We start from the raw sequence: 15,280 nt of genomic DNA, 5'->3' as shown, positions 1-15,280 counted from the left end.
ATGTCATCGGTTCCCAATTGTGCAGATCGATGCTCATGCTGTTGATCACTGGATTGTCTTGACTGCCGCCATATAGCTGGAATATTGCTGAGTGCGGCATCAAACTAAACTCGCTCACTCCTTCTCTTGAAATTTCGGGCAGAATAGCTGATCAGACCTTGGTCATCATATCATGTGTGTATTAGATGGTGTTATGTTGGCAGTGGTCCTGTTGCTATCTACTGTGACACAGCTGAAATACTGCACTGCAGCATGGAACGCAATACACTCACTCACTCACTTATTGTTTGTAGGCTCTTCTGACGCATTAAGACCTTTTAAATTTCAGGCAGAATAGTTGATCAGACCTTGCTCATCACATCAGGTGTGTACTAGATGGTGACGATGTTGGCAGTGGTCATGTTGCTATCTACTGTGACACAGCTGAAATACTGCACTGCAGCGTGAAACACTATACACTCACTCATTGTTTGTAAGCTCTTCTTAACCATCAAGATTTTTAAATTTCAGGCAGAATATCGCAAGAGACATTGCTTGTCACATCAGGTGTATAGTTCATGGTTAGATACTGAACATTGACCTGAAATATTGCTTCTTTGCATGGAACACTGTACCCTCACTCACTCACTCACTCATGATATTGGTTTGTTAAAGGTCACATGCAACCAAAAAATCAAACATAATTAAAACACAATTATCACTTATTCATGACATATAATATACATTGCTGGTTATGAAAAAACATATAAACAAAATTATAAGAGTACAATCGCAAATCAAAAGTGCAATATTGTGTACTTGGGTTTACTTCCCAAGAAACAAAGCAGCCGGGATACCGAACCCAGTCAGAGTGGGTGGGTGTGCACTCAAGTGCAACGGCTGGTTGATTTGCAGATGCCCTCACGGCTCATTGTGTGTGTATATATAGAGATGTTGGGAATTGTAAATACATGCTCATTTTTTGTGTATAACATTTTGCAATCAGCAGACATCATAACATGTTATGTGTTCAAGTATCACACCTGCCTGTCTGTGTAATTACATAATGTGACAGAGACCGAACTCGGGCCATAAATCAATGCATTTTGTTTATGGTGTATATCCTGATTGGTGTTAAGTTCAAATTGCATGTGGTCAGTGATCGCAAGTTGTGTATTGAATATTGTCATTAGCAGACAGGCAGGCAGACACACAGGTGTCAATAAAACAAGACATTGAGTTTTGTCTGTGACAACGACATATCTATATCACAGTTAGAAATTCTGTCAACGCTAAATAATGACATTGCTTTTAAGTATCGAACTGAGAAAGTGACTCGGTAAGAAGAATGTGTGGTGAAATAGACAAATGAAATTATATAAACAGTTAATTTACTGTCATAACATATAAAAAAAGCTCGAGCCTGTGAGATATCAACAAAACATTAGAAAAATAGCTCACACCAAAGCCTTCACCGAGTATTCACCGGACAACCTGCTTCCAAGTTGCGCGAACCTATTTCACTGCGCACGTGCTATGAGCGCAGCCCAGCTGTTGGAACCTCTTGAATTCCCCACAAACGCTGGGGGAAAATAAGTGAACCTTTTAAACTACGATTTTGCGCGTTTTTTTTTCATCGCATTATTTTTCAACTTTATAAGTTGAATTTGCATTTTTGATGATTTGTTTCGGTAAGTCCATACTGAAAGGTATCAGAATCTGCAAAGTTGTGTTTTACGTTGCATGTGACCTTTAACTATATCCCACATGGGTACAATGTGTGAAGCCTATTTCTGGTGTCCCCAGCCATGATGTTGCTGGAATATTGCTAAAAGCAGTGTAAAACCAAAGTCAGTCAGTCTGTCAAACTATAAGCATATTTAATCAACAGTTTCTGATACTCAAGTTTTCTAACTTGCTACTTGATAAACAAAAACAGGAATTGATTTCAGGTTCACATGTTAGGTCACATCTCGCAATGTCATTATTGGTTACATTTTCTTTCAACTACTTCATTTGCAGAAAATGTATAATACCACAGTTAGATGGGTTGATTTGTTGTTTTACGCCACACTCAGCAATATTCCAGCTATATGGGAGCGATCTGTAAATAATCGAGTCAGGAGCAGACAATCCAGTGATCAGAAGCATGAACATCGATCTACGCAATTGGGAACCGATGACATGTGTCAACCATGTCAGTGAGCCTAACCACCTGATCCCGTTAGTCGCCTCTTACGACAAGCATGGGTTACTGAAGATCAGTTCTAACCTGGATCTTCACTGGTTACAAGTTTATGCAGCTAAATCAGTCTTGGAACAGTTGTTTTGATTAGTTTTGCTGTCAAACAGAACCAACTGCTCTCGAAGGCCAATTCAGAAATTGACATGATCAGGGGACCTGAAAATGATCCAGCAAGAAAAAACTCATATCTTCTACCCCGTGCAGAAGGCGACCATCCCTTCAACACATGTTATCCCAGATAGGAAAAACTTGCTTATACACAGCACTATATGGTATATATCTACAGCGACTAAATGCAAGTCTGGTACTGCATCGTTCATGTATCAAAGGTAACATGATCCAGCGAAGGTTCAAGGCGGAAGACAACAAACAGATGATGGTGGTTCGCTCAAGCTGATAATTTGTCCATCATTTGTTGTTGTAGTATGCTGGTAATAAGATCCCACATTGTGTTTGGGTCACAGACTTTACAGTGCTTTGCTTCATTGCTTGTTTCAAGGTGAACAAGGCTCTTAAAATAGCCAAGCAACAAAAGCCCTATTGTCGGCTTAGGGTCAGAAGCTTAACGATTTGCGATAATCACCTTGGCACTGTGACAATATTAGGACTTTGCCGCTGGCTTATAATTCATAAACTGTAGCATTGTCTTAGGGTTATTTATAGGACTTTATTTATTTTTTGTGCTGTTCCAGTTCTGTGTTTATGGAAAACGAGTATTCGCATCTATCTTAACCACACCTTGAGGGAATGTTTATGTACATTTTAAGGCTCATGTTGTGAGACTTGTCTTTCAATTATATTTTTTCAACATCACTGTGAAACAAGATATGTTTTGGAATTGTATCTAGAATGAAGAGCCGCGACCTTGAAATGTCTAAAAACATTCTACATTATCACATGAAAGCAGTTTGTTTGAAAAGGTTTAGCTTACTCTCAGCGATAATGATCTGCATTTAACAGTGTAATAAGACATGAAGTATGTCATACATACAAAACAGTGTGTTTTCTGCATCTGTGGGTTTTTATACTCTCTTGTGAAGATGTTGGTTAAAATTGTTCTTTGGCTTACTGACTTGGAGCTCGCTCGTCACGCCGAAGAGCCGGGTTTGATTCCCCACATGGGTACAATGTGTGAAGCCGATTTCTGGTATCCCCTGCTGTGATATTGCTGGAATATTGCTAAAAGCGGCGTAAAATCATATTCACTCACTCACTACTGACTTGGCTGATGCATTCATATTATTATCAGCAGAAAATGGGTACCCAGTGGTATAAGTCATGTAACTATTAACCTTCTAGCACCTCACAGGCAGCTTGGGTTATCCTGGGTAATAATGTCCAGCATGTTGTATACGCTTAGAGCATGTCCCTGCAGCATGGAGTTCACCACTATATGGGTACCCGGTGGTATAAGTCATGTAACTATTAACCTTCTAGCACCTCACAGACAGCTTGGGTTATCCTGGGTAATAATGTCCAGCATGTTGTATACGCTTAGAGCATGTCCCTGCAGCGTGGAGTTCACCACTATATGGGTACCCGGTGGTATAAGTCATGTAACTATTAACCTTCTAGCACCTCACAGGCAGCTTGGGTTATCCTGGGTAATAATGTCCAGCATGTTGTATACGCTTAGAGCATGTCCCTGCAGCGTGGAGTTCAGTGCTATATAAGTGGCCTTATCATTATTACTATTACTAGAAAATGGGTACCCGGTGGTATAAGTCATATCACTATTAACCTTCTAGCACCTCACAGGCAGCTTGGGTTATCCTGGGTAATAATGTCCAACATGTTGTATGCACTTAGAGCATGTCCCAGCAGCGTGGAGTTCACCACTATATAAGTGGTCTTATTATTAGTATCATTATTTTCCATTTGCCCAGATTGATGTTCAGACTGTAAGTCACTGGATTATCAGGTCCAGATTATTTGCAGTCCGTGGTGGTGTAGCTGGATTATTGTTGAATGCAACATCAAACAAGAAACAAACACATTTTACTACTGATACTGAAGGTGTTTAATCAAGTGTTACTCCTGTTGTCTAGTGTTACGGTATCAACTGACACATACAACGAACTGTACACCTGGTTCGGCCCACATGCTGTTTTTCTTAGCCAAATGCGGTTGTTAGAATGACCTAGTGGTAGCATTTGTCACAGCCCTAGTTTGCTGTAATTCTAACAACCATATGTTGTCCTTGAATTGAAAAGCACTGAAAAGTTTCTTAATGTGATTCCATTTCAGTTTGACACCCGTGAAGATCCGGGTTAGAATTGATCTGCAATAACCCATGCGACTAACAGCATTGGGTGGTCAGGCTCGCTGACACATGACATCGGTTACCAATTGCGTAGATCGATGTTCATGATGTTGATCACTGGATTGTCTTGTCCAGATCCGATTATTTACAGACCGCCGCCATACAGCTGGAATATTGCTGGGTGCGGCATAAAACTAAACTCACTCACCCTTTCAGTTTGACTCCAGTAGGTTCTTGGAAGTTAAGTTGTGGTGTACTTAGACCTTTTACCCAGGAAGATCCAAGTTAGAACTGGTCTTCAGCAAGTCATGCTTGTCGTAAGAGGCGACTATGGGATCGGGTGGTCAGGCTCGCTGACTTGGTTGACACATGTCATTGGTTCCCAATTGCATATATCAGTGCTCATGCTGTTGATCACTGGATTGTCTGGTTCAGACTCGACTAAATACAGATCGCTATATAGCTGAAATGTTGCCAAGTGTGGCGTTAAACAATAAGACAAAGCCTAGACCTTTTTGTTGATCTTGTAGATAGCAATACCAGAAGTATCAGGGAAGCTGATGATGATAATTGATTTCACCAGGAATTAGGACGGCCTGAAGGCAGTATGTAGGATGTGGTTGTACGTAAATTATAGTTAAATCATCTGGTGTATAGAGTTTTAGTCACTCGGGAGCAGCTCCTGCAGATAACCCGTGAAGTGTTGTCATGGTGACAGCTGAGGTTTTTGATTTAACAATGTAGGACTGTGATATCCAGCATAGCCACGGGCTTTAATTGACAAAGAAAACCAAGAACAATGACACATTGTGTGGAACGTTTCAAATTATTTATGGGTGTGTAGAAAAAGAGTCTATCTTGCTCACAGAGAACCATCTGTAGAGTCCCTGGAAGGCTGCCTGTTGTGGAGCTGACATGGTCTGTCATACAGATCCTGAAACAAACATATCCAAGAAATCCCATGCAAGTCTAGAGTATGTGGCAAGTCTAGATTTTCACAAAAAATGAAGAAAGTCTCAGGGCTCCTTTTCATAAGGCCAAATAAATTTTAGTTCTTGTTTTACGGATTCTTGTCCTCAGAAAACCTAAAGGCAGGAGGGGGAAAAAATAAACTCAAATCACCAGTCAAAGTAATATGCCTTCTAAATACTAAAAGTATTTTACTTTTGGCAATTTATGAATGGGGTGTGTTTGGGGCAAAGACAATCTAAAAAAATTTGTTTTTTGTAAGCTTACATTTTTGCTTAATTGGTTAGCGTCATTTATCAAATGTTCCTGTTATGTTTGTTAATGCACACACACAAAAAAAGAAGAAACATGTAGTAATTTTTTTTTTGCAAATTGCACAAAATCCATTGGCAAATTTCGCATATTTAAAGGATGATTAGTATGTCAGGAACACAGATTTCCTGGATTCCTTAAGATGTATTCAATCATGACTTGGAATGAGCTTGTAGTGCTTATGAAATGTAAATTTAATGACAGACCAAACCAACCTTGTGTAAAATATTGTTGATGCAAACAAGTGTTCCAAAATTGGTTGTGTTCGATTATGAGAAAACACAATCGATTGCTTGGTCGTTTAGGCACTGCGAAAAATCTTCGATTATTTCAATTAATCGGACCACCACTAGATTCCCCACATGGGTACAATGTGTGAAGCACATTTCTGGTGTCCCCCGCCGTAATATTTCTGGAATATTGCTAAAAGCAGAGTAAAACCATACTCCCTCACTCACTCACTGTATGGTGACAGCACTGACCTATAATAATGTAGTTGTGGATCATTCATAGATAATTTTCCTGTCACTGTTTGGTTGATGTATTGCTGATGTGGCATTAAATGTTCACTCACTCACCCACTCATCCACTCACTCATGTTTACTGGTACATTCGGGGCAGTGGGGTAGCCCAGTGGTTAAGGCATTTGCTTGTCACCCCGAACACCTGTGTTCAATTCCCCACATGGCTACAATATGTGAAGCCTATTTCTGGTGTCTCTCGCCATGATATTGCTGGAATATTGATAAAAGCAGCGTAAAACCATACTCACTCACAGACTCACTCAATGCAGCAACAGTGCACTGGGTGTTAACTCCCAGTATACAGTGGATCACCTCTCTGAACTGCACATGTATTCTGTGATTTTCTTTCTCCAACTATCTTGTAAACATTTAGTGATTTAAGTAAGGCCAGGCCACTGCCTTGGGTTAGGATGGAAATAGAAGTTGAGATGTTTGGTTTACTCTTTGCATGCTGCAGTTTGATATATTTGCCCAAACATCACCTACATCACAGTGATACAGCCACTTGTAGACCCAACTGGAAACACACAGGAGCAAACAGTTTTTATCACTCTCTCACTTTCTCTCTCCTTCCCTCCCTTTTCTTTTTCTCTCTATCTATCTCTCTGTGTCTATCTCCCTATCTCTCTTTGTCTATCTCCCTATCTCTATCTTCTCTCCTCTCCTCCTCCTCCTCCCTCTCTCTCTCTCCCTCCTCCTCTCTCCCTCCCTCTCCCTCTCTCTCCTCCTCTCTCTCTCCTTTCTCCTTCTCTCTCCTCCCTCTCCCTCCTCCCTCTCTCCCTCCTTTCTCTCCTCTCCCTCCCTCTCTCCCTCCTCTCTCTCTTTTTCTCTGTCTCCTCTCTCTCTCTTTCTCTCTCTCTTTTCTCTGTCTCCCTCTCTCTCTCTCTCTCTCTTCTTTTCTCTTATGCTCTCAAGTTCCACAATGTTGTGTGTATCACACAGGAGCAATCAATCGTTACCATACCTCCTAATCCTCCCTCCTTCCCTCTCTCTCTCCCTTGCTTTCAAGACCTTTATCAACACAATGTTATCCATATCACACACAATGTACTACATATCACACATTAAAAGAAAAAAATAGCCTGATATTCTGTGTAAGAGCCCACTCTCTCCAGAAAACTTGATGTTTGATTGTTTCATAATGTACAAGCAACACCAGCTTCTGCTGTGTCAGTGTTTGTCAACTTGTATACAGGCCTCTTGGGGTTTACACGTTTGTTCTGGCAGATGTAACCTTCAGTAGTATCTGGCTGTACGCCAGCTCAGCTTCTGCTGGATTAATAATGACGTTATTCATTCTGTATGTGTGAACGTCAAAGAATTCTATCTGGACCAGCATTTAATCTACTCAAGATTACAATCCATTTTCAGTTTAAAATTTCTGCTTTCATTTTGTCTATATTAACTTAACTATAACTGTGGCAGTGAACCATTAATACAGTCTGCGTCTTTAGTCTTCATTCCAGAGCCAATTATGCTAGTAAAATTCTCATCTGCCTCATAGGCTGAGCTAATAAAAGACTCTATGATGGCTCTATAATGTATGATACATGATGCTGAAAGCCAAGTTCGGGCTCGTAGACTTGAAAGTTTTAGTGCAGGCCAGTAAGTTTGTATTGATTTTCATGATAAATGTTATCAATATAATGCTTAGGGTATCCATGCTAAACTGCATGGTATCTCATTGATCAGGGGCGGTGGGGTAGCCTAGTGGTTAAGGCGTTCGCTCATCACGCTGAAGACCCGTGTTTGATTCCCCACATGGGAACATTGTGTGAAGCCCATTTCTGGTGTCCCCGCTGTGATATTGCTGGAATATTGCTAAAAGCGGCGTAAAACCTAACTCATTCACTCAACATGACCTTTGAGTGAGTGAGTGTACCAACCATTACTATGAACTGAAATAGGATGTTGAACCCATTTCACAATACCTCAACCACCCACAAAAGTACAAACATCACTTGGACTTAGTTTGGCAGTGATTTGCCAATGTTTTCATTGTCTTTTGCATTGGACATGTTCCAGATATACTATTTGTATAGCAGATGTGGTGGGGTAGCCTGATGGTTAAAGTGTTCACTCGTTACGCTGCTAGGTTCGATTCCCCACATGGGTGCAATGTATGAAGCCCATTTCTGGTGTTCCCCGTCATATTGTTGGAACGTTGCTAAAATCAGCATAAAACTAAACTAAAGACAAGTCAACTCGACCGCCTCCGTGGTGTAGTGGTTAGAGCGTCCGCCCGGAGAGTGGAAGGTTGCGGGTTCGATCCCTGACCGCATCATACCAAAAGACGTTAAAATATGGTCCCTGCCTGGCACTTGGCATTAATGGGCACAAGGACTGGTCAGCTCGTAGTCAGTATAATGTGTCTGAGTGGGGTATTCATGCTTCACTGCGGCATGGTATCTCGCAGTGGGCTAGCACTATAAAACCAGCTTAAGTCTGGGCTAGTACAAGCAGCCGCACATACACATACACACGCATGCACGTCGTCATATGAGCGAAATATTCTCAAGTACGACGTTAAACCCAATTTCACCTCACCTCAAGTCAACTCACTCACTCACTCACACTCATTCTCTGTATTCCACCTCTCCGCACTGAGTCAGGACAATGCTAAGATTGACCTTGTTGAGGTCCATCCATGCGTGTCAACACATTCACAACAAAGTGTACACAGTGTCAAGACTGTTACAGTTTTCTATCCTTGAATAATTGATGTTTTGAAGTCTCGACTTCCTTAACAAACTGCAGCTGTACCGTCTGTATATGAACCGGTCTTTATGACCCTGCACTCATCTGACTGATTAGTACATGATTCGAGGATTCACAGGTGGACGTGCTTAGTTACTGTCACGCTAACATGCGTGCTTATGCACTCCACTGACATTACAAGGTACTCATCGTGTAGTTCAGTAAGTATTGTCAGGAGCAGGTATTGGGGCGATACATAATAAATGAAAAGATAGGAGCCTTGGATATTATGTGGTATTACGTGCTCATATCATATGTTGGTACTTTCTCTGCAAGCTGTTTGAGAATCTGATTATGTGGGTTGGTGGGGTAGCCTAGTGGTTAAAGCATACACTCGTTATGCCGAAGGCCTGGGTTTGATTCCCCACACGGATACAATTTGTGAATCCTATTTGTGGAATATTGCTAAAAGCAGTGTAAAAATATGCTCGCTCACTCACTCTATGGTGGTAAGTGTGTCTAAATGGCATAGACGGGCGGTGTGGTAGCTTAATGGTTAAAGCGTCCGCTCGCCTCACTGAAGACTTGGGTTTGATTCTCCACATGGATCCAATGTGTCCCCTGCTGGAATATTGCTAAAAGCGGCATAAAACCATTCTCTCTCTCTCCATCTTTCTGTTTCTCTCTCCCTGTCTCTCCTCTCTCTGTACTCGTGAAGGTCCGGGTTAGAATTGATCTTCAGTAACCCATGTTTGCCGTTAGAGGCGACTAATGGGATTGGGTGGTCAGTTTCTTGGTTGACACATGTCAATTGCACAAATCGATGCTCATGCTGTTGATCACTGGATTGTCTCGTCCAGACTCGATTATTTACAAACCACTGCCTTATAGCTGGAATATTGCTGAGTGTGGCGTAAAACTAAACTCACTCCCTCATTTCCTCTCTTTCTCTCTCTCTCTCTCTCTCTCTTTCTCTCTTCTCTCTCTCTCTCTCTCTCTCACTCACTCTCCCTCTCACTCACTGTCTCTGTCTCTTTTCATTCACTCACTATAAATAATTGAGTTTGGACCAGACAATCCAGTGATCAACAGCATGAGCTTGACAAACACAGTTGAAATACAGCCGTCTTTACCTATATATCTCCTGTAAGGGGCAAGTGTTGGGCACAAGACTGGGATTTGTTTTATGAGCCCCGGCCCAGAACTGTTTGTCTGCATGCATAAAATGACCTGATCATGCATACACTGAAGTCGACTGCAGTTTTTCTCAGACATATAATAGTTTGAAGGGATGTAAATTTTGTCAAGTGAGCTGAAGTTTTTCAGTCTATTGTGACTTGGACCTGTGAAGATCCAGGCAAGAATTGGTCTTCAGCAACCCATGCTTGTCGTAAGAGGTGACTTGCCATAAGAAGTGGTCAGGCTTGCTGACTTGGTTCACACATGTCATCGTATTCCAATTGCATAGATCGCTGCTCATGCTGTTGATCACTGGATTGTTTGGTCCAGATTTAGAGACTGCCACCATATAGCTGGAATACTGCTGAATGCGGTATTAAACAACCAACTATTGTGACTTGATCGAGTTATACAGTTGTCAGTGCTTCCGTTCTCCGGTATATACCAGATTTTCGCCAGTAAAAATTGCCCAGGACCCATAAATTTAGAGCCTATCTGTCACCGTGTCTGGTAAAATATCCAAACCTTTTTTTTGTCCTGCTTAAACTGTTACCGAAAAAAAACAAAAACGTTAAAATAATCCTCTATTAATAGAATTCGCGTTTACGATTTTCGTGTGAGATGAGGTTTCCTTCTATATTCATTATACTTTTCACAAGGTTTCGGCTATTGAGGATGACGAAACAAAGAAAAATAAGGGGCAAAATGATTATTCAAGTTCAAGTCCAAGTTGTCATCAGTCTTCAAAACTAAAACCTAGTAAATTGCGGAAATTTTGTGCAGGACCGGTAAATTAGGAGGTCATCAGACATGGTGACCGGCTGTTAAAAAACCTAGCAGAAACACTGGTTGTATGATACTTGTAAATACATCAGAGGGCAGAGTAAACAATGAATCAGATTAGTTTAAAACTAGTTATAGTCAATATAAATTGTCTGACTATTTGGTAACCACATGATATATTAATGGGGACGAAGATTGCCTGGGGCTAGATTTTCGAAGCTCTCTTAGCGCTAAGATAGTCGTAAGTGCCATTCATTAACATTAACTTACAACTATCTTAGCGCTAAGAGAGCTTCGAAAATCTAGGCCCTGTAACATAAGAGAAGAAAAAAATGCAAACTTTCTCACATTCATACTGTCACCATGTAGTGATTTGGTAAAATAAACAAGTGTCCATAAATCAATTCAGTTAATCACGTAACTACCAGTGGGCCCAGGTTTGGGTAGCTGAGTCTCCCACGTAACTACCCGTGGGCCCAGGTTTGGGTAGCTGGGTCTCCCACGTAACTACCCGTGGGCCCAGGTTTGGGTAGCTGGGTCCCGTGGGCTCAGTTGGGTACCAGAGTACCTGCCAGTTTATACCTGTGTCCCATGATTCATTAGTGTACATCTCCATATTGATCCCCATAGATTCCCTTGCTCCCTTGATCTCTTCTCCCCTGTGTTACTCCTTCTTCTCTCTCTCTCTCTTCCCTCTTTCACACCCTCCCCAAACCCCCAAAACCTATAAAATAATAATAATAAATTAAATAGATATATGAATAAAAAATATATAAATACACCCAACAAAAAAAAAATGAAAACAAATGTTTCCATCTACTGTTGTTTGTGTGGCATTCAGTGTTGTTTATGATGATGGTCTGGACCCATTTGAGACTTGACAATCCAGTGATTAAAATCATGTGCATCACAATAAGCATACAATGACACACTGAAAACCGAGTCTGACTGAGTTCGTCGCACAGACCCTGCACCACATTACTTTCCCTACTGCCTAGTCTGTATCACAGTCCCTGAACAACATTATTTTCCCTAAAGTCCAGCCCTCCCCGCAATTCTAAAGCCCTAAATTAAGCAAGTCTAGATTTCTTCAGGTTCTCACACTCATATTTCCCTGGGTCGCCTTTTCAATTTAAATGGGTTTATTTGTTTACTGTCAATATTATATATATTCAGGGACTAAGCGTTAGTCTGTTCTGACCATCTATAACATTTAGTTGCCTCTTGTTGTTAAGGGGGCGGTGGGGTAGCCTAGTGGTTAAAGCGTTGGCTCGTCACGCAGAAGACCCGGGTTCGATTCTCAACGTGGGTACAATGTGTGAAGCCCATTTCTGGTGTCACCCGCCCTGATATTGCTGGAATATTGCTAAAAGTGGCGTAAAACTAAACTCAGTCAGTCAGTCTTGTTGTTTATGTTGCTGGTGTCCTATGTTGTTACCCGGTATGTGGACTGGTCTGCTTGGTTGAGATGATTCAGGCTTGGTGACTGGCTGATTGCTTGTGATTGCTCTGTGACTACTGTGGGTTGGTCCGCAATCAATTATTTACCTGGCTGTTTATGGCTGTACTTTACTAACAAAGAGTTATCCCAAATATAACATGGATTAGATTTCAAAATGATTCCAAAATCAACCAAGTATTCCTATTGTAGAATGGAGCTAAGGTTTAAACCACTTAATTGGGTTTTCATGGCTTGACATTGACACAGAGTCAATGTTGTAACTTGTAGAGTAATAGTGTTTCAATTCTAGGTTAATGGTGTTGTTTGAAATTACAGTAATAAAGATCTGAATGAAATATTAATAACATTTGAAGTTGTAGGTAATTGATATCTTATTTGTAATACTATAATTGTATATATTTTCACGGGGTGCAATTTTCGCAGAAAGTTCACAAAAGACCTGTTAGCGCAGTTGTTTTCTAGCGCATTTCAAACACCTGAGTTATGGTATCCATCACAAAGTTTTCACAACCGATACACATGCAATGATCAAAGCTAGCCGCCATAACTGAATCGTGTTTACTAAAACGATCACAGAGAGAGATGGGATTATACTTGTATCAACATGACAATACCTGTCCCATATGCGAGATCAACTGACAACGAATTAAGGAAGAGTGTATACTAGGACTTAAGATAATTAAACAAATTGCATGTTGTTCCTACTTGAGTATTTGTCATGACTTGACGATGAATATTTAAGGGACCATTCATAATTTATGGCTAGGGGGGGTGATGATGATTTTAAGGGGCTGTCACCCATTTTGTTCTTGGGAGGCAGGGGGGTCATCAATTTTGTACACATGTACTAGGGGGGCTCAGCAATTTTGTACACATAAATATTAAAACATTTATGCTTAAATATTATGGGAAGCGAGGGGGGGTCATTGATTTTGTACATGACATGCAGGGCAGGGTCACTTACTTTGTACATAAATATTAGGGGGGGTCATTCACATTGTACTGCTTCTCCATGAAAATCATCATCACCCCCCTAGCCATAAATTATGAACGGTCCCTAAAAGCGAGATAATGAATCCCACCCGAAAATCACTACGATTACAGTATTGATAATGTTGAGTGATTTGTTTCAAAATGTAATAAGAAAAAGAATTTGTTTGGTCACTCTTCGCAGTACAATTTTCTTTTATTGGAAACTGATCTATGGCAGATAATTTGTTTATAATCATAATACCTTTATAGTGACTATGAAGTAGTCTATATATTTTATGATATATGAATACTACAGATACTATTTGCACGTGGTATGTCATGTATATCTATGGTTTATAGATACAAACTCTGTCGTCACAGTGATATGAAATTGATATGTGGTATTTGATAACTGGTATCATGTTTCAAAATATTGTATTGCCTCTGTTAAATACCTGGGCATCTGTTCATTTGGACCAAGTTCTTGACCTGGTGTTTAAGTTAAGAGGTGGGCATGTTTTGGGGATTCAACGTCAATTCTGTTGGAACGCACAGTGGCACCTTGTGGCCTTCCAAATCCCTAATTCTAGTCATGTAAAGGGTACACTTGCAGGAACCTGTCATTACTAATCACAAATAAGGTACAAGATATTTCTTGTGGAAATGGACCCGTGAAGATCCGGGGTAAAATAGGTCTTCAGCAACCCATGCTTGCCACAAAAGGCGACTATGCTTGTCGTAAGAGGCGACTAAGGGGATCGGGTGGTCAGGCTTGCTGACTTGGTTGACACATGTCATCGGTGACCAGTTGTGCAGATCGATGTTCATGCTGTTGATCACTGGATTGTCTGGTCCAGACTCGATTATTTACAGACCGCCACCATATAGCTGGAATATTGCTGAGTGTGGCGTAAAACTAAACTCACTCACTCACTCTTGTGGAAATGTTCCATGTACAAACAGTGACAAAATTCTATAAACTACATAAACTAGTTACAGGAACCTGTGATCACTAATCACCAACAAGATACACGATATCTATTGCCCGAACGTTCCATGTAGAAACAGTGACAATCTTCTATAAACTACAAAAACGAGATGCGAGAGAGAGTAACAATGATATACTTATATAGATATTTAAAGTGATCTTGCATTAACCAAAGCTCTTTGAGAATTGTTTAAGTTGTATATATGATAGCAGATTATTTTCTATGCTATCCTGTTAATTATTTGTAAAAAGGAGGCTAAATTTGCCATGGTGGTAGAGCTTTGAAAGTAACTAATTTGGGGCACAGGGAATTGAATAAGGACTGTCTTACATCTGAATATTTACTACAGACATGAAATAGTGTTCTTCATCCTCAAGAAATGAACATTGATCACAGAGACGTCCTCCAAAGGTGTAGGTGGTCTTCTTCTATCACAGTATTTGAGACCAAGCTTCTATTTTTGTGACAGTGTAAAATCTGGTGTTGATCAGACTCAAGCGTGTATTGGAGCTCTGGTATCTATTGTGGAAGTGTTATTTTATTGAATTATTACAATCCCTTTTCAAACTGACAATGAACAGATACATAGTGTGAATTATTAAAAGGTAAAGTCCAATTCATAGATAACAGGTTATTTTAGTGATATATCAATTGTTCTGATCCTGTTTCCTCGAACACATCTATAGCGTGTGTGACTAAAACGGGGAAAACGTGTGAAGGATACTGATAGCATTATTATCCCCTTGTGTCGACATAATCAGCATGAAACAGCCCTAGGAAGTACATCACACCTATCTGGTGTAAACTCCTCATGTGCTATCCCAATCCCATTCTATCTTACCTGTTCCATTGCATGATGAAAGCAATTAACAGTAAGTTTACACTGAAACATCCAATAAGCCTGTC

General features: G+C 40.5%; 1 protein-coding gene across 2 annotated transcripts in view; it reads left to right on the top strand.

Moving 5' to 3' along the window:
- The window catches only part of LOC124261806 (5'-AMP-activated protein kinase subunit gamma-1-like), a 455,838-nt gene that overhangs the window by 156,242 nt on the left and 284,316 nt on the right, over positions 1–15,280 (top strand). The window lies entirely within an intron of this gene.

This window comes from Haliotis rubra, unplaced genomic scaffold (assembly GCF_003918875.1).
Source record: "Haliotis rubra isolate DU_JTF1 unplaced genomic scaffold, ASM391887v1 Scf81, whole genome shotgun sequence".
Taxonomy (NCBI): Eukaryota; Metazoa; Mollusca; class Gastropoda; order Lepetellida; family Haliotidae; genus Haliotis; species Haliotis rubra.
Note: the sequence above shows the minus strand (reverse complement) of the source record. Positions and strands in the feature narration are given on the sequence as shown.